Source organism: Natator depressus, chromosome 14 (genome assembly GCF_965152275.1).
Source record: "Natator depressus isolate rNatDep1 chromosome 14, rNatDep2.hap1, whole genome shotgun sequence".
In the NCBI taxonomy this organism is placed as follows: domain Eukaryota; kingdom Metazoa; phylum Chordata; order Testudines; family Cheloniidae; genus Natator; species Natator depressus.
In genome coordinates, this window is record NC_134247.1 from 876,650 (window position 1) to 897,564 (window position 20,915).

Below are 20,915 nucleotides of genomic sequence, written 5' to 3' on the forward strand. Positions count from 1 at the left end.
AAAGTCCAGTCGGCAGCGCACTGGGGATAAGGCAGGCTCCCTGCCTGCCATGGCTCCACATGGCTCCCGGAAGCTTCGATATGTCCTCCCTCCTGCTCCTAGGCGTAGGGACAGCCAGGGAGGTCTGCATGCTGCCCCCCACCACAAGCGCCGGCTCCACAGCACCCACTGGCTGGGAACCATGGCCAATGGGAGCTGCGGGGGCGGTGCTTGTGGACAGGATGGCCTGGATGCGCTTCCGCATAGGAGCCAGGGGAGGAACATGATGCTGTTTCCAGGAGCTGCCTGAGGTAAGCGCCGCCCGTAGCCTGCACCCCGACCTCCTGCCGCACCCCAACTCCCTACTCCAGCCCTGATCCCCCTCCTGCCCCACATCCCCAGCCAGAGCCCTCATCCCCTGCACCTCAACCCCCTGCCCCAGCCCAGAGCCTCCTCCTGAAGGCCAAACCCCTCATCCCCAACCCCACCCCAGAGCCTGCACCCCCAGCCAGAACCCTCACACCCCCTGCACCCCAATCCTCTGCCCCAGCCCTGATCCTACTCCCACCCTCTGAACCCCTCAGTCCCAGTCAGGAGTGCCCTCCTACACCCCAAACCCCTCAGTCCTAGCCCCACCCCAGAGCATGCACTCCCAACAGCCCTGGCTGGCTTGGGCTTGGCTGCTCCCACTTCTAGGAATGGTGGGAAAGCCAGCCAGCCAGTGGCTGGGCCCACCATGCACCTGGTCCAGGCCTCCCTTGCCAGTCACCTGCAGGCTGGACTCTGCACCATGCTCTGCATGGGACTGCTCCCAGGCTAGACATCCCCACAGCACCATCTGTTCCTGCCCAGCTCCCAACTGCTGCTGGGGACAAGTCAAGAGCTTGGTTCAGATCCAAAGAGTTTCAGGCCAGAAGGGACAACTGGATCATCCAGTCTGACCTCCCGTATTTCACAGGGCACTGCATTTTACCCAGCTCCCCCATACTAAGCCCGATAACTTGAGTTTGGCTAAAGCATCTTAAGTCATAGAAATGTCAGGCTGGAAAGGACCTTGAGAGACCATCAAATCCAGCCCACTGTGCTGAGGCAGGACCAAGCAAACCTAGACCAACCCTGGCAGGGCATTTCTGAGGCTCTTTTCTGCACCCCCTCCAAGCTTTCAATGTCCAAGCTTTCAATGCCCTTTAAAAAGCAGACCCCCAGAACTGGATGCAGTATCTTAGTTCGGTTTTACCGAGGCTGCACCTCTTCCCTGCTCCTACTCCCCTGTTTATGCACCCCAGTGTCACACGGGGAGCTCAGACTCAGTTGCAGTTCATGGCGACCTCAGAACCCTTTTCAGAGTCACTGTTTTCCAGAGTACAGCCCCACAGTCCATAGGCAGGGACATCAAGCCTCTTTCCCAGATGTCTGCCCTTGCCTTTGGGTGTCTGACTAGGCCCAGCCTACGAAGTGGTCCAGATAGCTCTGTATAACTGCCCTGGCCTCATGGATATTTACCAGCCCACCAACCTGCATGTCAGCCACAAATTCTATCAGCAGCCAGTTTGCATTTACCTCCGGCTCAACGGTGCCAACACTGGACAGCGTTGGGTCTAGAGCTGAACCCCACAGAACCCCACCAGTGCTAGCCCCCAGCTGGCAGGCTGAGCCAGCTCCACCCCAGGGTGGATGAGCATGGCCCAGCCACTGGGCAGCGGGGTCAGCGACCTCTGTGCTTGAAGCCTCATCTGGGTAGCCAGGCGCCAAGTCTGAGCCACACGTTCCATCGCACCGGCAAGGCCTGTCCATGCTCCGGGAGCTCGGCCTGCAGCTCTCCACTTTCTCTGGCAGGGAGTCGCCCCTCTCACCCTGTCCCCTTCTAGGTAGAGATTTACCAGGGCAAGAAGTGAGCAAGGAGCACCGGCAGCACCATTGCTCCCCCTTGTTTACAGATCCCAGCGGAACAGGGAGCTGCTACCTCCCCGGTGGCCATTAATGATTAACAGCTGCGATCCCCTGGCTCAGGGTGAACCAGGCAGACAGTGACTCCACCCTGCACCATCCCGGGCCCAGCTCCTACACCCAGAGCTTTGCCCTGCTCCCACGTGCTGCAGGGCACAGGCTGCATCCCTGCCAAACCCACAATATCCCTGCCTCTGGCTCAGAGGGACTCAGACACAGAGCCCAATTCATGAGGTGTTAATTCCCTCTATCCTGCCCTAAGCTGGTTAAAGGGCTCCTGAGCGGGATTTCTGCTCTGCTAACAAATGGGCCATTCTCGTTGCACCCCCCGCAGCACAGCCCAGGCCCCGAACATCCCTTAGCACAGCAGGGCCAGCGCTGCGGGCAAAGCCTGGCATTGCTAGGGCTCTGGGCATTCCGGCTGCCCCCAGCAACAGGGCAGGAGTTCTCCATAGCCAGCAGCTTGCCCGCCCTCTCGTGCTCTGGAAAGCCCCTCACACAACCCCAAGCATGAGGGCCCGGTGGCTGCCCTGGGCCAGAGCAGTCAAGGGGCTGTCTACCCATCAGAGGCTGCTGTGTGCCCAATAGCTGGCACTGGGCTGCTCCTTCCAGGCTGGAAGTGGGTTCTGCCTCAGAGCGCTGGCCACATGCTTTGGAGCAGCACTGGGGAAGAAGGGGAAATCACCTGTAATTGCTTTACCAGCCATGCCCTGACTCCTGCCCATCACAGAAACACCCAGAACCCTGCAGTCCTGCCCCCCGGCACCTGGGGCCACGCTGCCTGCCGGTGTCTGCAAGCTGGGGCACCTCCATGCAGTGACAGTGGCTAGTCTGGCTACTCCAGCCAGGGACAGAGCCCCGTTCTCAGAGCCCTCTGCCCGCCAGCCTCCCTTCTCATTCAGACATTCCCCGCCCGCTTGGGGGAGAGAGCTTGGTGCCACCCAGGCACAAGGACTCTCCCAGGACTCTCCCCTCTGCCACTCGCCTATTTTTATCCCTGGGAAAATCGCCTGTCCTCTCCCCAGACCCTGGGAGCTGGGGAGGAAGCAGCAGCTGTTTGGGAGCCTGAGAAATTCATGAATCAGGGCTGGGAGCACCAGATGCTGCCTGGGGCTGGGCTGGACACACAGGCTCTCTCCATATTTAGAGAGCACCAGGACAGGGGAACCGTCATCCGTGTTTCCCACAGCACAGGCCCCTGGCTCACCTGCTGCAAGGGACTTGAGATGGCAGCCACCCCTGGACATCCGGTCTGTTGCCCTCCCTGCCCTGACCAGCCCAGGCCCTACAGGGAGTTCCCCAGGCCTTTGCCTTGCCCTGGTTTAAGTCCCAAGTTGTGGGCCCCCAGCCCTTCCCTGGGGAGGCTGCCCCACACTGGCCAGCTCACTGCCAAACCCTAGGACATTTTCCCATTGATGCTGGCTGTTGCCCCATGGGCCCTTGTCACGGAGTCCCCGGGCAATGCTCTGGAACTGCTCCCTACGAAGCCAGGCAGGACTCTGGGGAAGTCTCCTCTCTGGGAGCAGCCTGTCTCCAGGGCAAGAAGCCCACACGGCTTCCCCCTTCCTGGGTCTGACCTCGGAGCATTCAGCATCCTCTCCCCTCTGTGCACTTCCCACAGCGAGTCCCCCAACTCCACAGTCAGACGTGACTCTCAGCCAGCCAGTGAAACAGAGGTTTATTAGACGACGGGAACACGGTCTAACACAGAGCTTGCAGGTGCAGAGAACAGGACCCCTCAGCCGGGTCCATTTTTGGGGGGCAGGGAGCCAGACAACCCCGTCTGCACTTCACTCCACATCCCCAGCCAGCCCCAAACTGAAACTCTCTCCAGCCCCTCCTCCTCTGGGCTTTGTCCCTTTCCTGGGCCAGGAGGTCACCGGATTCCTTTGTTCTCCAACCCTTTAGCTCTCACCTTGCAGGGGGGAAGGGCCCAGGCCATCAGTGGCCAGGAAACAGGGTGTCGGCCATTCTCTGTGTCCAGACCCCTGCACACCCCTGCCCTCTAGGGCTCTGCAATGATCATACACCCTTATCCCACCACCTAGTTACTTAAGAACTGCATAGGGGAAACTGAGGCACCCCTACAGTATTCAGAGGAAACATTAAGAACAGTCCCACTTCGTCACATCTCTCCCCCCTTCGAGACCGAACTGAGCGAGGTCACTTTAGCCAGTGACCTGGGGAAATTCAAACCCACCAACGTTCCCATGGATGCCCCAGCATCTCTCCCATTCCTTGGTGGGAATTACACCAGGTCCTTCCAGTTTTATGCCCTTCCTTGGTTCAGGTGTGCTTGCTGGCACTTGCTGGTGGCATGTGGGAAGGTTTATGTGGCCCGTGCCCTTTTTCCACCCCAAAACCCCTGGGGTTCAAACTGAGATCAGGTCTTCTCCCAGCGCTCCAGTTTGGAGGGCTGTGATTTGAGCTCTCTTGGTTAAGAGCCCCCATCTTGACCTTGGCCAGCTCTGGGCTTGGGCAGCAGCTCCCCACCTTGTGGCCCAGGTACGACACCTCTGCCATCCCCACCTTACACCTTCCAGCTTTCACCATCAGTCCTGCCTCCTTGAGGCAGCCCAGCACCCTCTTCACCTCCCAGATCTGGTTAAAGACACAGATGTCATCAATGGACGCCAGGGACAGGTACGATAGCCGATAGCCGGCGGTGATACTTCTAGGGCACCACCAGCTGCCTCCTGATTCCCCGTGGTTCTACTTCCCCTGGGGGAGCCCACTCCCAGTACAGGAATCCCTTTTCCCACAGGAATCTGTCCCTGCAGCCTTCTCCAAGGGGGTTTGCAGCGCTGTGGCCAGCAAATTCCCTCAGCTCCTCCAAGGAGGGATCCTTCTGCAGCTCGGTCTGGACTTCAGCTGCTGAGGAAGGGAGTGGGACCTGTTCCCTCTCGCTGGCTGGGCCTGGGGTCACAGCCCCACTGAGCCCTGTCCCTGGTTGCTCCCTCCCTGCAGTGGGATCACTTCCCAGCAGCGCCTCTGGACCAGGCAAACCTGGTTGGCAGCCGACCTACCCTGCCTATGGGTCCCCCCCTCAGCTGGGGTCTCAGCTCCCCCCATCCTCAGCGCTGCCCTTGCTGTCCCAGTGGGGGCAGGCAGTGAGCTTGCTGCTTTCCTCACTGCATCAGAGCCAGCGGGAGCCCCCACTCCATCCCACCCAGCCCCAGCATCTCTCCATCCCACCCAGCCCCAGGGGTCTCGTTACTGGCAGGCAGGTATCCCCAGCCGAGCAGCTCCTCCTCCTCCCCCCCCCATGGAGAACCCGATCGTGAAGACCCCCGCTGGGGACAGGAGTCTTGGGGGTGCTTGGTTACCACTCCAGATGCTCCCAGGTCCTCCCCAATCTGGGTCAGGAATCTGTTCCTTAGAGCGGTCATCCTCCTCCAGCTGCACGATTAACTGTGCTTTGGTGAACTTTCCAACGCTCAACCCTCTCTTTCTGCACAGGGTTACAATGTCCTTCTTAAGGAGACGGTGACAGGCCATCACTCCGCTCTTCCCAAGTTGTTGTGGACTCACAGGCCTGTGTGCTCTCAGCTCCCCACAGTTTCCAGGGAGAGCCCCTAGTGTGCCAGCCCTTCTCGAGGTCACCACCTCTTTGCCAGGGTCGAGCTGCAGACTCCACCCCTGGGACTGCTCGCTGCAATCCCCAGGGGGACCCTGTTACTGCAAAAGTCCTTCTCGCTGGTCACACACTCCCAGGGGTTAACCGCCCCCCCCTCCGAAACCGCTCCTCTCTGAGCCTTCAGCACGCCTGGTCCTCGTCAATCCCCCTTAGTTTTACTGCTCCCCAGTCACTCACTGCAGGAAGCACCATCCGCGGGGTGCAGTACATCCCACCTCTGCCACCAGTTGTCACAGAGTCCCCAGGTGATGCTCTGGAACCACTCCCTATGAAGCCAGGCAGGACTCTGGTGAAGTCTCCTTTCTGTGAGCAGCCTGTCTGCAGGACACACAGCTTCCACCTTCCTGGGTCTGACCTCGGAGCATTCAGCATCCTCTGCCCCTCCGTACGCTTCCCACAGCGAGTCCACCCAGGCGGGGTCCTGGGGAAGCCAGAGGGTCCTGCCCCCCAACTCCGCAGTCAGACGGGACTCTCAGCCAGCCAGTAAAACAGAAGGTTTATTAGACGACAGGAACATGGTCTAACACAGAGCTTATAGGTGCAGAGAACCGGACCCCTCAGCCGGGTCCATTTTGGGGGGCAGTGAGCCAGACAACCCCGTCTGCCCTTCACTCCATGTCTCCAGCCAGCCCCAAACTGAAGCTCCTTCCAGCCCCTCCTCCTCTGGGCTTTCCCCTTTCCAGGGCTAGGAGGTCACCTGATTCCTTTGTTCTCCAACCCTTTAGCTCTCACCTTGCAGGGGGGAAGGGCCCAGGCCATCAGTTGCCAGGAAACAGGGTGTCGGCCATTCTCTGTGTCCAGACCCCTGCACACCCCTGCCCTCTAGGGCTCTGCAATGATCATACACCCTTACCCCACCACCTAGAGACTTAAGAACTGCATAGGGGAAACTGAGGCACCCCCACACTATTCACAGAAAACATTAAGAACAGTCCCACTTCGTCACAACATGGTCTAACACAGAGCTTGTAGGTGCAGAGAACAGGACCCCTCAGCTGGGTCCATTTTGGGGGGCAGTGAGCCAGACAACCCCGTCTGCCCTTCACTCCATGTCCCCAGTCAGCCCCAAACTGAAACTCCCTCCAGCCCCTCCTCCTCTGGGCTTTCCCCTTTCCAGGGCCAGGAGGGCACCGGATTCCTTTGTTCTCCAACCCTTTAGCTCTCACCTTGCAGGGGGGAAGGGCCCAGGCCATCAGTTGCCCGGAGACAGAGTGTCGGCCATTTATGTTCACTGGCCCTTTGCTCTGCAACAATTACACCCCCTTATCTCACCACCTAGAGACTTAAGAAATGCCTAGGGGAAACTGAGGCACCCCTACAGTATTCAGAGGAAACATTAAGAACAGTCCCACTTCGTCACAGCCCTACACCAGTGAGGCTCAAGCTCCTTGTGTGGACGGCAGCTCCACAGGGAGAATGTCACCTGGCCCCACTTCCCGGCCTGTTCCCCATTCTCCGTCGCCCAGCCGCCCTTGCGCAGTGTCTCCCGCTAGGCCAGCATGTCCCTGGCCTGGGAGCTGAGTCCTGCCCTGAGGCACCTGCCCGACATGAGCCCCACTCGCACACTGGCAGGCTAGGCCACAGCCCTTGTGCCCTCTCCTAACCCAGCTGGCCAGATTTCACTGCCCAGCTGCCTCGCAGGCCCCACGCTCCCCTGCCTGGCCTGCGCTGCCCTTCCACCGTCTCCAGCCGCCTGGTTTGGTCCCCTGTTCTCTTGCATTGTGGCACCTCCCCAAGGCACCAGCCAGGGCCTGTTGCTGCCTGGCCCCATCTCCAGGGACCCTCCTCATTCTGACTCCTTGGATTCACGCAAAGGGTTTTCAGCCTCTTGGCTGCGGAAAGGCAGAGCAGGCTCCCAGCCCCCCCTTGCCCCAAGGCTCCCACACCCCTCAGTCGGGCCCATCTCCCTGGCGACGGCCACACTACGAGCTGGGGCTGAAATTCTCTGCCCCGCACATGTCCGCAGTGCCAGGGGAAATAGCAGCGCAGCCCCGGCTGAGCTGTGCCCAGCGCAAACCCGTATGTGGCATGGCTCAGCCCTGTGGCCTGTGCTCTAACCCTGGGGCTGCCCCTCAGCTCATTCGCCCCGCTGAGCATCACCTCAGCTTCTCAGTCCCATCCAGGCAGCTATGGGGCAGCCCAGTGTGAATACAACTTCTAATGCCTGGTGGGGTGAGCGGTGCCCCCACCCCCCAGAGCCCCAGCGGAACTGAGACCAGGGTAATGGGGGAGCCTCCGTGTTCCACCGGGTTTAGCACGTGGCCTCCTTTCCATGGGAGCAGGGAGCTCAGCCAGTCCTGGCCCTGCCGCCCACCCTGCCAGGGCTCTGAGCACACCCCTTGCTTTGGCAAGTCTCGTTGTCCATCCCCTTGCTGAGGAGGGCTCTGGCCCTGCGTGAGTCTGTGAGAAGGAGATTTCCACAGGGACTCTGCCAGGGAGCTGACACATCGGCCCCAAACCACGCCGTCAGCCTGGCAGTCCCTGCCGGGTCCCATCGGCGGGTTCGCTCACCAGTGAGGCCCAGAGAGCTCCCTGCCCCAGCAGTGCCGGCTCTGTCAGGCCACCAGGCATATGGCACTCAGTCCTCAGACTGGGGGAGAGGTGCCCTGTGATGCAGGTTGGCCAGTGGGAGGAGGTTTTGGGGAGGGGGCTCAAGCTCAGAGCCTGGGTGCAGCACAGTGGGGGTGGGGTGTGCACGGCCCCCAGCTCCCGGGGCCTAGGGGCCACGCTCTCTCCAGGTTGCTGGGACTACAGCATGGAGAGGAGCTGGGCTGCCCACTCCTGTGCCCCGTGCACTGGCAGCTTCTGACCTCTCCCTGCTGCGGATGCGCTCCCTGGTGAGCCTGGCCACGTGCCGACTGCGTGGCCAGGACACGGAGCGGCTGCCGCTCTCTTGGGGAGGAGAAGTAGAAAGCTGTGTACACAGATGCACCGGCCTCCGCCGAGACCCTGGCTGCCTTTGTCTCCCCACCCTGCCAGCGAGCTAGGCCCATGTGGACACATCACTCTGCCCCCCAGCAACACATGGGGCTCCAGCAAGGAGGAGCCCCCCAGCCAGCTCTTCTCGCCTCGCCCCGCCCCCCCCCCCCCCCCGCCTCCAACACGGGGGATATTGGGGCCACCAACCCAGCCCCGGGCAGCCACAGGATGGGCAGGCCCAGGTGTCCCCAGCCTCCTGTTCCGAGGCTGAGGAGGATCCCTCTGTCGGTCCTTGGGGAACAGACTCATTTAAAGCCTTGTCCCCTCCAGCCTGGCCGGGTATGGAGGCCCCACTGCCCCTGCTGGATGGGTCAGGGGCCTCCCGCAGGCCCCCTGCTAGCTCAGGGGCTGGGCTGGGCATGGCGTCGCCCCGTGCCCTGCAGCGCTGGAGGTGGAACCCCTGCTCTGGTGGGGTGCAATCCCTCACACCCCCTCGCCTCTGCAAGGGCCGAGGAGGGGCCGGGGCGGCAGCTGGGTGTCCCTCCTGCTGAGCCACGTTGGCCCAGGGGCACCTCCGGCGCGGCCCAGGCAGTGTGCTCTGCCAGGGAGGGCTGCCCAGAGGCCAGAGCTCTCCTGCCTCCTTGGCCGCCGCTGCTGAGCTGGGTTGAAGGGTTCTGAAGAAGAGTAAGAGCATCTGGCGCCATGACTCCTGGAAGTGCAGCAAGCAGGGGTGACACTGGGCCGGCCGTGAGCCAGGTTCCTCGCACGGGCGAGCCACAGTCAGACAGCATAGGCTGCCCTGCCCCACCAGGGCTGGGGAGGGGCTTGGGCACTAACGGCCCGTCAGAGATAATCAGGCTCCTGGGGCTGAGGCTGCTCAAGGAAAGAAAAGCCCCAGAGAGGAGGGATGAAGCAATCCGACCCCTCTGCTTGTCCCCACGCTCCGGCCTACAATTCCTCCGTCTACGGCTCCCCCAAACTCCAGAGCCTCAGACATGAAACACTGAGGGGGCACCAGAGCCGGCAGTGTCTCTGGGCAGCAACAGGCCCACACCCCTGAGCCCAGCCCCACTTGTGGGGGATACAGGTCCAGGGACCCAGAGCAGGCTCCATACATTGCCGGACAGCGACAGCCAGCCAAGAGGCATCGGCTGTGGGGGAAGAGAAAGAGCCAGGCCGGTCTCAGCTTGGGGAAAGCGCTGCAGAGCTGGGGGGAAAAGGAGCACTTTGCTGGAATTGCTCTCGCTCTGGTAGTGCTCAGAGGCCCCGGGAGCCCACAATCGGAAAGGCCAAACAACCACCAAAGGGCAGGCAAACAGTTACAGTGCCCCGTACACACAGACATCAACAATCCAGGCAGCAGCGGGTGTGGGGTCGGGGGTCAGAGACCTGAGCAGTGCCCCATGAGTGGCCTGGGTGGGATTGGGGTGGGGGTGGGGATTAGCACTCTGTCTCGCCAATACCAATTTGGGAGGGACCCCCACACCCCCAGGGAATTGGAGTGCTCAGATCTGCCGCCCATCTCCTGCTCGCTGGGAGGTGTGTCTGCCCTGGCTGCGGACACTGGCTGGGGAGCCTGCCATGGCTTTGGGGGGCTCTGGGCCAGTCCTACAGCCTGGGGGAGCAATGGAGACATGGGGTGGCACATTCATTCCACTCCCCAAAGCTAAGAGCTGGCAGCCAATCGCAACAGCACCAGCTCCACTCAGCGCCCTGGCTGCAGAGGGAGATGGGCTTTGCCCCGGGGATTCTCCTAGCCAGCCAATGCCGAGGGCCCGCTCCTGCCAACACCTACTGCCCCCTCCCGCGCTGTCTCAGGGCTGTGACTCAGCCCAGATCTCACACACACGTGTAAGGGATCATGGCAGCTCAGCACGGCGTGGATCTCCATGGGGAAACCTCTGGCATCTGTACCACGCCCTCAGACCATCCCAGTGTGGCAACACCCCTGCCACACTAGGGCAAGAAACCCCAGCATGGCCCCTCACTGCTCCAAAGACTCGGAGCAGAGGCACCACCCCATTGCCCCAAGTGTCACCCTGAGCCACCGGAGACACCCCATCCCCACTCGGCCCATCGCTGAGTAAACAAGCAGTCAGGCAGCGTCTCCCCCAAGCCTGCTGTCCCCTCCGAGGCAAAGGGATCAGCCCCCGGGGGCTAATGGAGCACTCGCCATGGCTGGCTTGGCTCTGACCTCGGAGATAGGATCTGGCACAGCAGGGGCTTCAGCACTGGGCAGGGGAGGGGCCGTCAGAGGGCAGGAGCTGCTGTGATGCCAGCATGAGCCTGGCTCTTCTGAGAGCACTCCTAGGACTACAGCCAGCAGCCAGGCTGGGGGGCCTGACAGGGAGGCTGGTCAGGTATTGCCACACCACAGAGCTGCTGCTGCCCCTCACTTCTGCCTTAGAGCCCTCAGCTATTCAAGCCCTGGGCTCCCCCCACACCCAGCTCTGCGCTGCCCCGACCCACAGCCCTGGGCTCCCCCCACACCCAGCTCTGCGCTGCCCCGACCCACAGCCCTGGGCTCCCCCCACACCCAGCTCTGCGCTGCCCCGACCCACAGCCCTGGGCTCCCCACACACCCAGCTCTGTGCTGCCCTGACCCACAGCCCTGGGATCCCCCCAGCTCTGCGCTGCCCCGACCCACAGCCCTGGCTTCCCCAACACCCAGCTCTGCGCTGCCCCGACCCACAGCCCTGGGCTCCCCACACACCCAGCTCTGTGCTGCCCTGACCCACAGCCCTGGGATCCCCCCAGCTCTGCGCTGCCCTGACCCACAGCCCTGGCTTCCCCAACACCCAGCTCTGCGCTGCCCCGACCCACAGCCCTGGGCTCCCCCCACACCCAGCTCTGTGCTGCCCCGACCCACAGCCCTGGGCTCCCCCGACACCCAGCTCTGTGCTGCCCCGACCCACAGCCCTGGGCTCCCCCCACACCCAGCTCTGTGCTGCCCCAACCCACAGCCTTGGGCTCCCCCCACACCCAGCTCTGCGCTGCCCTGACCCACAGCCCTGGGATCCCCCCACACCCAGCTCTGTGCTGCCCCGACCCACAGCCCTGGGCTCCCCACACACCCAGCTCTGCGCTGCCCCAACCCACAGCCTTGGGCTCCCCCCACACCCAGCTCTGCGCTGCCCTGACCCACAGCCCTGGGATCCCCCCAGCTCTGCGCTGCCCTGACCCACAGCCCTGGCTTCCCCAACACCCAGCTCTGCGCTGCCCTGACCCACAGCCCTGAGATCCCCATCACACCCAGCTCTGTGCTGCCCTGACCCACAGCCCTGGGCTCCCCCCCAGCTCTGCGCTGCCCTGACCCACAGCCCTGGGCTCCCCCCACACCCAGCTCTGTGCTGCCCCGACCCACAGCCCTGGGCTCCCCACACACCCAGCTCTGCGCTGCCCTGACCCATAGCCCTGGGCTCACCCCCAGCTCTGCGCTGCCCCGACCCACAGCCCTGGGCTCCCCCCCAGCTCTGCGCTGCCCTGACCCACAGCCCTGGGCTCCCCCCCAGCTCTGCGCTGCCCTGACCCACAGCCCTGGGCTCCCCCCACACCCAGCTCTGTGCTGCCCCGACCCACAGCCCTGGGCTCACCCCCCCAGCTCTGCACTGCCCTGGGCTTCCCCAACACTCAGCTCTGCGCTGCCCCGACCCACAGCCCTGGGCTTCCCAACACCCAGTTCTGCGCTGCCCCGACCCACAGCCCTGGGCTCCCCCCCAGCTCTGCGCTGCCCTGACCCACAGCCCTGGGCTCCCCCCCAGCTCTGCGCTGCCCTGACCCATAGCCCTGGGCTCACCCCCAGCTCTGCGCTGCCCCGACCCACAGCCCTGGGCTCCCCCCCAGCTCTGCGCTGCCCTGACCCACAGCCCTGAGCTCCCCCCCAGCTCTGTGCTGCCCTGACCCACAGCCCTGGGCTCCCCCCCAGCTCTGCGCTGCCCTGACCCACAGCCCTGGGCTCCCCCCACACCCAGCTCTGTGCTGCCCCGACCCACAGCCCTGGGCTCACCCCCCCAGCTCTGCACTGCCCTGGGCTTCCCCAACACTCAGCTCTGCGCTGCCCCGACCCACAGCCCTGGGCTTCCCAACACCCAGTTCTGCGCTGCCCCGACCCACAGCCCTGGGCTCACCCCAGCTCTGTGCTGCCCTGACCCACAGCCCTGGGCTCCCCACACACCCAGCTCTGCGCTGCCCCCACCCACAGCCCTGGGCTCCCCCCACACCTAGCTCTGCGCTGCCCCGACCCACAGCCCTGGGCTCCCCCCAGCTCTGCGCTGCCCTGACCCACAGCCCTGGGCTCCCCCCCAGCTCTGCGCTGCCCTGACCCATAGCCCTGGGCTCACCCCCAGCTCTGCGCTGCCCCGACCCACAGCCCTGGGCTCCCCCCCAGCTCTGCGCTGCCCTGACCCACAGCCCTGGGCTCCCCCCCAGCTCTGCGCTGCCCCGACCCACAGCCCTGGGCTCCCCCCCAGCTCTGCGCTGCCCCGACCCACAGCCCTGGGCTCCCCCCCAGCTCTGCGCTGCCCTGACCCATAGCCCTGGGCTCCCCCCACACCCAGCTCTGTGCTGCCCCGACCCACAGCCCTGGGCTCACCCCCCCAGCTCTGCACTGCCCTGGGCTTCCCCAACACTCAGCTCTGCGCTGCCCCGACCCACAGCCCTGGGCTTCCCAACACCCAGTTCTGCGCTGCCCCGACCCACAGCCCTGGGCTCACCCCAGCTCTGTGCTGCCCTGACCCACAGCCCTGGGCTCCCCACACACCCAGCTCTGCGCTGCCCCCACCCACAGCCCTGGGCTCCCCCCACACCTAGCTCTGCGCTGCCCCGACCCACAGCCCTGGGCTCCCCCCCAGCTCTGCGCTGCCCCGACCCACAGCCCTGGGCTCCCCCCCAGCTCTGCGCTGCCCTGACCCACAGCCCTGGGCTCCCCCCCAGCTCTGCGCTGCCCCGACCCATAGCCCTGGGCTCCCCCCCAGCTCTGCGCTGCCCCGACCCACAGCCCTGGGCTCCCCCCCAGCTCTGCGCTGCCCCGACCCACAGCCCTGGGCTCCCCCCCAGCTCTGCGCTGCCCCGACCCACAGCCCTGGGCTCCCCCCCAGCTCTGCGCTGCCCTGACCCATAGCCCTGGGCTCCCCCCACACCCAGCTCTGTGCTGCCCCAACCCACAGCCCTGGGCTCACCCCCCCAGCTCTGCACTGCCCTGGGCTTCCCCAACACTCAGCTCTGCGCTGCCCCGACCCACAGCCCTGGGCTTCCCAACACCCAGTTCTGCGCTGCCCCGACCCACAGCCCTGGGCTCACCCCAGCTCTGTGCTGCCCTGACCCACAGCCCTGGGCTCCCCACACACCCAGCTCTGCGCTGCTCCCCCCACACCTAGCTCTGCGCTGCCCCGACCCACAGCCCTGGGCTCCCCCCCAGCTCTGCGCTGCCCTGACCCACAGCCCTGGGCTCCCCCCCAGCTCTGCGCTGCCCTGACCCATAGCCCTGGGCTCCCCCCCAGCTCTGCGCTGCCCCGACCCACAGCCCTGGGCTCCCCCCCAGCTCTGCGCTGCCCCGACCCACAGCCCTGGGCTCCCCCCCAGCTCTGCGCTGCCCTGACCCACAGCCCTGGGCTCCCCCCCAGCTCTGCGCTGCCCCGACCCATAGCCCTGGGCTCCCCCCCAGCTCTGCGCTGCCCCGACCCACAGCCCTGGGCTCCCCCCCAGCTCTGCGCTGCCCCGACCCACAGCCCTGGGCTCCCCCCCAGCTCTGCGCTGCCCCGACCCACAGCCCTGGGCTCCCCCCCAGCTCTGCGCTGCCCTGACCCATAGCCCTGGGCTCCCCCCACACCCAGCTCTGTGCTGCCCCAACCCACAGCCCTGGGCTCACCCCCCCAGCTCTGCACTGCCCTGGGCTTCCCCAACACTCAGCTCTGCGCTGCCCCGACCCACAGCCCTGGGCTTCCCAACACCCAGTTCTGCGCTGCCCCGACCCACAGCCCTGGGCTCACCCCAGCTCTGTGCTGCCCTGACCCACAGCCCTGGGCTCCCCACACACACACCTCTGCGCTGCTCCCCCCACACCTAGCTCTGCGCTGCCCCGACCCACAGCCCTGGGCTCCCCCCCAGCTCTGCGCTGCCCTGACCCACAGCCCTGGGCTCCCCCCCAGCTCTGCGCTGCCCTGACCCATAGCCCTGGGCTCCCCCCCAGCTCTGCGCTGCCCCGACCCACAGCCCTGGGCTCCCCCCCAGCTCTGCGCTGCCCCGACCCACAGCCCTGGGCTCCCCCCCAGCTCTGCGCTGCCCCGACCCACAGCCCTGGGCTCCCCCCCAGCTCTGCGCTGCCCCGACCCACAGCCCTGGGCTCCCCCCCAGCTCTGTGCTGCCCCGACCCACAGCGCTCAGCTAGTCCAGCCTTGGATATAAAAGAGATATAACAGCGCATATTTACGCAAGGAGCCATCCAATTGGCTGAGGCACCTCTGATGTCACAAGTGGACTGACACTTATTTGCATACAGTTTTGCTATTGATTAAAATGCTGTAGTCGTTGCACAGGGAGAGGTTATGATGTCACAAGGCCTCAGTGACATCAGCTTTTACATCACAGTGGTCCAAGAAAACCCAAAGCAACTTTTATAGCATTTCCACCAGTAAGAATGCAGTATGCAAATGAACTAAATCAACTGTAAAAAGAACAGGAGGACTTGTGGCACCTTAGAGACTAACACATTTATTTGAGCATGAGCTTTCGGGAGCTACAGCTCACTTCATGGGATGCATGCAGTGGAAGTGAGCTGTAGCTCCCGAAAGCTCATGCTCAAATAAATGTGTTAGTCTCTAAGGTGCCACAAGTCCTCCTGTTCTTTTTGCGGATACAGACTAACACGGCTGCTACTCTTAAATAAATCAACTGAGTACTCTTTGGCGGTCAGCATCTCTCCTCCAGGATGAGTTGTTCAGAACTGCAAAAAGCAAACCATCCCAAGCAGCCACCTTCAGCTCCAGCAACCCCCTGGGGGTGAGAGTCCCAGCAAGAAACAGAGCTCCATGTGCAGGTGTTGAGCTCTGGGGTGCGGATAAGGTACCCTGCAGGGAGGCTCCGGGTGGGGCAGACAGGCTCACCAAGTTGTCTGAGTCAGGAGATGAAAAACCATGCAACTCAGGGAACTAGGGCAGACACGCCAAAGCTCAGAGCAGGCAAGTGGCATGGTTGTGGTTAGCATGTCCCGCCTGTACTGGGAGCTCAGTACCTGGGAGGGCCTGGGAACAGCTCCCTGCTGTGAGGATGGGCTTGCAGACCCTCAAATCCCATCTTGCCCATTTAACTAACAAACGCTTTGGGTCTCACAGAGCTGGAAGACATTTCCTGGAATGTCACCAGGAGCACGAGCTGAGAACCCCACTGTGCTGAGGACTTGGCTGGTCAGTCACAGTGCAGGGGATCATCCCCCTTCCCTGCAGCACAAGTGCCCATGTCCCAGAGAGCGAGGGAATGAGATCACTAGAGCAAGATGCTGCTGACATGTCAGCCCTGGCTGCACAGGAATCGCGAGGGGAGACGCTTCCGCAGATATGATGGTTCCTTCCTGCATCACCCATGTGGATCTCAGAAGCAGACACTGCTAGGTGGATGCTGGCTATTGCACACAGCCATCAGTTACAGACGGGTTCTCCAAACACTGGGCCTTATAGTGAGATGGAGCCCAGAGAATGCAGGCCTTCGCAGCCATGACAGGAGAGCTGACAGGCTGAGTGCACAGAGCAACGGGGCAAACTGGGCACAGGAGCAGCAGGGAGGGGAGGAGCGGAGAAGCTGGTACTGGCTTGTGGACCTGGTATGTAGGAACACCCCTGCTGGACTGGGCCTGATCTCCCCCAAGGCTCAGTGCAAAACCCATCTGGGGGACAGGACTCGAGGGCTGCATGCTCTCACCCTCGTGCTGCTGGCTGAAGTTTGCAGGTTACAGGTTTCTTGTTATGTATTTTTAATCCACATTTTGTCTCTTTCCTGCTCAGTCTATTTTTCTCTCTTGACGCAATGGAGCCCAGAATACTGAATTCAGCAGGGCAGTGACAGTTTCGGGGAGGAGGTTGTGGGGAGGGCTCACAAGGGCTCACAGTTGGGGCAGCACCAACACGGCCCTGGGGAGACTGCAGGTGCTCACATTTTCCTGCAGACACACAGATGAAGCAGAAGGAATTGCAGGGGCTGTGCTGAACCTGGGTGAAAGCAGCAGAGTACATTCACGGGGCAGGACAGGCCCCAGGCTGGGCACAAGCAAACACCCAACCCCCAGCACTGGCTACAGAACAGCAGGGCAGAAAGGAAACTACGTGAGGGCAATGGTTTGTAAGCCAAAGCCCTCTTGTGTCCCCCTCCTCCCCCAGAGCTTGGGCTCAGCTCTGAAGAAGTCCCTTGCTCAGGAAGTGACGTGTCAGGACCAGAGAGAGCAAAGGTGAACTCTCTGCACGGGCTTCACAAATGCACATGCAGCAACAAGGTCACGGACTCAAAGGACCTGGTTAAACAAAAGCTTTACAAACACTCTGTTGACACAGCCTAGTTCAGAACAGAGTCACAAAGGGCACTCGCAGGGGTGCTGCTATGTGCCCCACAAAGATAGGGCTTGGGGCCTCCACTCCAGGGTCAGGGGTGACCCCACCAGGTCAGATTCACCTGTAGGAAGAATCCAAGAGCTTTCACTCAGGTTCTCAAGTCAGCACAGTTCCCCCCACACTGGTGTGTAAAGCAGTGTAACCACTGGCTGTTTCCAGCCTCATTTGAGAACATCGGATTTACACCAAGTTCTCCCAGGTTTGGCCCATCTACACTAGCGTTTCCCCAGAGTTCGATGCAAGCTCAGGGCACGCCCTGACTGGTCATTCCCCTCATGTGGGTGGGACCCTGCATGAACTGTTCCCATTACATCGCACATCAAAAGCAAAGTCATTTGAAAAGCCCCTTCCCAGAGGCGCCTGGGGCCTGGGCAACTGTCACAGGCTGCCAGGATTGCAGAGAGAAGTGCGCGCACCAGCCACTGCCTGGGGATATGCCAGTGACAAATAATCATTGTGGCCAGTCAAGAAAAGGAGGGACTCAGCCCTGGGAGAACCAGGTACCTAGGCAATAAGATGGCAGAAGGCACCCAGCATGGGAAAGCCATGGTCAAGCCCATGGTGAAGGACAGTTTCGCTTCTCAGTACACTGCTCAGGTCACAGCTGTAAAACCAAAGGGAAGAGGTCTGATGTCACTGCAGGAAGCTGTCTGATCAACATGCAGCTAGGTCGAAATGAGGACCAAGAGAAAGGGCTAGAGAATAAGATGGATGGACAGTGCCGTGGCCTTTCTCCCAGCCCAGGGGAAGCTGGTGATACCAGCGATACCATGATCAGCATCTCCAAAAGGGCAGATAACCGGGGAGTGCAGAGAAAGGCCACACACCATGAGGAGAGGGGGCAGTACTGGAGACACGGGCTAGTTCACACGGACAGGAGAGGAAGAGAAGAGGTTCTGGAGGGAGATGCTGCTATTTGCACCATTCCATAATACTAAAGCAAGGTGGCACAGCTGTCCGGTCACACAACCAACCTTTTATGGTGCCCCAGACAAATCAAAATAGCCCCATTCGACGAGGAAAAACTCCTTATTTGCCCCCACCCGCTGCGCCATTCTGTAGGGCCCGAGAACACAGAACCGGCTCTGGGAGTGGTTGCCAAGCAGGGAGCTAGTTCCCTTTCTCCAGCTGGGAGAAATGCAGAAAGGTAACAAGCAGCACCGAGCCAAAGGCCAGGGAGAGCTTGCCAGTCCCTGCCGTTTTAGCTGTCTCCTGCATGCCCTGTGGCACAGGGCAAGGATGCGGCCAGCTCCCGCCCGCACAAAGCCTCCTGCACCAGCAGGGGCACCGGACCATGGTTTTTAACCTTTAAAACCACAGCATCAAACCCCAGGATGGGTTTTGGTTTTTTACACAATGGATCATTAACCCTTGGGACTCACTGCTGCAGGGTACCGGTAAGCGAAAGAACTCAGTGCGTTCTAAATCAGATTAGACAGTAGGATGACTAAATATTTGCAGTAACACCAGCCAGGATAAACAGCTGTGGATCGACATGGCCCAGAGTCTAAGCTGCCAACCAGTTGGGATCATGAGGAAACCCCTCCCCCCCGTCTAGTTTGCCCCATGAGGTACATTGTTAAGTAATTTCCCTCTCAACTCACAGAGGTCAGGAAGGTGCTGGGGTCCTTCCCAGACACCACAGGGGTCAACACTGCATGTGCCCTGCAGCATTTCTCTGGCATGCTGCACAGTCTGGTTTCACAGGGGCCACTTCCTTCCTCCTTCCCTACTAATGGGGACAGGCCATGGGCCAGAGGAACCATCTTTTGTTCCATTCTGGCTACCTCCATGGATCTGGGCCCCGCCAGATCTTGTTGGGGAGAGGGGCAGCAGAGACAGGTGGGGACTCTGCTAGGAGCCCTCTTCTGCTCCAGGCTTTGCCCCACCTCTTCTGGAGGTGCTAGATCTCCAGCACCGTTGTCCTGATTATTAACACCAGCTAAGTGGTGCAGCGCTGACCCCCCGCCCCCCCCCCCGAGTCTCGCCAAGGAGGGACGTTCTGGCCACTGCTCTGATCCACTTATCCCAAGAGTTACAGGGAGAGTGAGAGGTTGGGGGAGCAGCTGCCCTTGGTGCCCTGGAGGAGCCCAGCGGAGGGGAGCCGAAGCTCTGAGCACAAACATTTCAGACGCTGCCTCTCCTCTCGCAGTGGCTCCCCGGCCCTGCTGAGCTGTTTCCTGAGCCCAGCCAGCGGCCCGCCATTAGCATTAATTAGGCTCAAGCTTTGCTGCTGTTGGGTGACTTGCCGCTTGGAAGTGATTCCAGAGCAAGGCAGGGGGTGTCGGGTGGAGACGATGGGGGTCACGGGTTGGGGCTGTCTGCAGGGGTTGGCACTGCAGCCACTCAGCATTAAGGGACGGGAAGGCAGCGAGATACAGCTGCTGGAGCATGACAAGGTCCTAGGGCCAAGGGGATGGTGCAGCCATGAGCCAGGACTGGAGGGATGGGCTGCTACATACGCACGGACCTGCTAGCTCAGAGCATCTGGGCCTTTGTCACAATGATCAGCAGTGAAACAGTTAACAAAGTTATCTTTTAATCCTCATCATTAGGGTTCAGAGTTAAGGCCCCTGAGCTGAGTGGCACCTGTCTCAGGGGCTAGTGCTATTGCCCAGCCCAGGTCATACATGGCCCATGGAAAAAGGGGGGAAAGGAATCCTGCCTCTCTGACCCAAACAGCCAGAGCCGGGGGCTTTCCTGCCTCTCCTGTGCTGCTCCTTGGCCACTAACTAACCTCCCCCCCTACCCGCGGCCTGCGCTCCCCCTGCTACTAGTCTGGGTCGCCTCTGAGCCTCTTGTCTGGCTCTGCCTCACCCCCCTCCCCGCCGGGACGGCGACACGTTTTTGACGGAAAGTTTAGCTTCTGCACTGCAGGGGCGGGTGGGGCAGCAGGCCTGGACACCGCGGTGAGGGGCGCTAGAGCCAGGGCAGAGTCCCGGCATCTCCCCGGGTACAGCCAAAAGTTACCCCGGTCATAGCGGCGGAACCCTGGGCTGCCCCATCCTCTTCACCTGCCCCTAACCCAGGGACCGGAGCGGGGGCGGCACCGGGTGAGAGAAACAAACCATCCAGAGACCAGGGAGAGCGACGTGCCCAGGAGCCCAGACCGGGACTAATACGGGGAACAGCCACGGAACAAAACAGCCCTGGGGAGAGCGCAGCGCAGCGCCCCCCGTGCGCCTTTCGGGGAGGGCGCAGCAGCGACACACACCCCCGTGCGCCCCTGGGGAGAGCGCAGCGACACCAGCCGCCCCGTGCGCCCCTGGGGAGAGCGCAGCGACACCAGCCCCCCCGTGCGCCCCTGGGGAGAGCGCAGCGACACCAGCCCCCCCATGCGCCCCTGGGGAGAGCGCAGCCACACCAGCCCCCCCGCCCCATGCGCCCCTGGGGAGAGCGCAGCCACACCAGCCCCCCCTCCCCCCCCGTGCGCCCCTAGGGAGAGCGCAGCGCAGGGTCTCCCGCCTGTTCTGCCCCCAACCCGTCTCCTCCCCTCCTGCTCCCCCAGGGCCTGTCCCCTCGTGTCCAGCCCTCTCCAGCCCGCAGCACCGGGGCGGTACCTCGTGGGGCGCGGCTCCAGGGTGCATCTTCCAGGAGAGGCTCCAGGTGCCCGGACGGGAGCCCAGCTGCGGTCCGCCTCCCTACCTCTCCAGCTCCGCGGACAACTTTTGCCGGAGCTGCGGCTCAGGGGGAGGGACCGATGGGCGGGGGAGGGACGGGCGGGCCACGGAGCAGCTCTCGCTCCCCGCAGCCTCTGCTCCCCTCCCAGGCAGGAGCGGCCCCCAGGCCAGCAGGTGCAGGGGGAGATCCCCGCAGAGCAGCAAAGCCCCCCAGGCCAG

The 20,915-nt window shown here is 62.6% G+C and overlaps 1 protein-coding gene across 2 annotated transcripts in view; it reads right to left on the reverse strand.

The window, feature by feature from the left end:
• The window catches only part of GCGR (glucagon receptor), a 28,052-nt gene extending 7,300 nt beyond the window's left edge, over positions 1–20,752 (reverse strand). The window contains exon 1 of one of the 2 annotated variants that reach the window (XM_074972102.1): positions 20,637–20,752. The gene's annotated coding sequence lies outside the window, so the exon portion shown is untranslated. Of the gene's footprint in view, positions 1–5,252; positions 6,077–20,636 lie in introns of those variants that run through there. The other variant, XM_074972104.1, reaches the window with a different exon arrangement.
• Between the last annotated feature and the right edge of the window lie 163 nt (positions 20,753–20,915).